Source organism: Solanum tuberosum, unplaced genomic scaffold (genome assembly GCF_000226075.1).
Source record: "Solanum tuberosum cultivar DM 1-3 516 R44 unplaced genomic scaffold, SolTub_3.0 scf00101, whole genome shotgun sequence".
In the NCBI taxonomy this organism is placed as follows: domain Eukaryota; kingdom Viridiplantae; phylum Streptophyta; class Magnoliopsida; order Solanales; family Solanaceae; genus Solanum; species Solanum tuberosum.
The window spans coordinates 439,469-441,263 of record NW_006239029.1 but is presented as its reverse complement, the minus strand read 5'-3'; positions in this window follow the sequence as shown (position 1 = coordinate 441,263).

The following is a 1,795-nucleotide window of genomic DNA, read 5'->3' as shown; positions in this document are numbered from 1 at the left end:
AAGAAGAAATGTTACAAAATCAAACTCGTAGGAAGTAATTTGTCCATTGACATTTACTACGCCTCTGAATCTCTTTATTAAGTACATTCTCCTTTGGTTCTTTCCATGGTCGTTTAGACCCTTCACTTGACTATCCTACGGTTCGGACTTATGAACCATAAATCGACATGTTTTACTATTTGTAGCATATCCAATGAACATACAATCCAAAGTCTTAGGTCCTATTTTGACCCGTTTGGGAATAGTTCCCTCATTTTCATTTCTCATATGAAATAGACTGTATTGGAAATTGTTTGATCACTATCTTTCAAGAGTTATTGCTTGTATAAACTTTAAGGGATGACAAACAATTCTCTATCAGGATACAACAAAGCCTGAACAAATACAACTTTCTGTTGCTCCCTTTCTTAACAAACAAAAGTTTTTTTTTTTTTAATTTGTTACTCCCTTTACTAACAAACAAAACTTTTTGTTTCTCTCTTTCTGAACAGACAATTTTTTTTTTTGTTGTTGTTCTCTTTTGCTATGTTAATGATAGCACCCCCCCACAAATTTTGTGGTAAACCTGAACTTATAAATAGGACATTCAAAATTTCCTTCAAAGTTCAATTTTTTGTAGTCAACAATTTCATTAGATTGAGGTGAGAATGTGCAGTAATTTGATGGATGATTCCATTTTCCAAATATATTTCTGCAAAAGAAGATTCATATTCTCCACATCTACCACTTCTAATCATGACAATCTTTTTATCCAACTGATTTTCAACTTCAGTTTTATATTGCCAATATGTTTCTATTGCTTCATCCTTACCATTCAACAAATAAACATAACAATATCTAGTGCATTTGGCAATAAAATTTATGAAACAATTTTTCCCACCACGAGATGGTGTTGACTTCATATCACAAATGTCAGTGTAAATCAATTCTAAGGTATTAAACTTCCTCTCAACAACACATACTTGACATTTTGATTTATTGCACTAGAAGTTAGGCAAAAACTTCTAAGTTGATCAGTTTTTGCAAGGTTTTGTAATTGACATGTCCCAATCATTTATGTCACAAACAATTTGATTCAACCAAGTAAGAACAAACAGAAATACTAAGTTTGAAAAGACCTTCTGTGAGGTAACCTTTTCCCACAAATATTTTGTTCTTTACTTTTTATAATTTTCTCAAATACATACATTGTTTTAGAGCAACACCTTGTCATATGTCCTTTTCAGAAGGACTTTTCCATAACATTCAATTTGTTATAGAATTACCCATGATCATAGTCTCATCCCAATAAGGGTAATATGACCCAAATGTTTGTTTTACAACAGAAACATAACAAATCACTGTTCACCAATGTTCATGTCTATACAAAAAAAAAATTATTGTTTTAATAGACATGAAAAATCACAATATTTTAAGTGAAACTTTTTCATAAAAGAATACAATTCTTTTGAACGAGTAATATAATTTTGTGGTTTTATACTAGTCATATCATATACTAGTAAAGAGAGACTCAATGACCACAATATCAAATATACTCCAAAAATTTTGGGGGTCGAACATAATACAAGAATGTCATTAAATTTCATATCTTGTACTTTAAAATTTAAATTAGATAGTAAGTCTAATTTTGTCTTTATCACAAGTAAAGAACCCCCCACATTTTAAATATGTTCTAAAAAATATTTTTCAAGTATTTGAAATTATTTTCCACATATTTTTTCCCATGCTTACACATTGGCAACATGAGGCCTTCTTTTGGAGATTTAATTATAAACACCCATTGCAGGCACAAAAA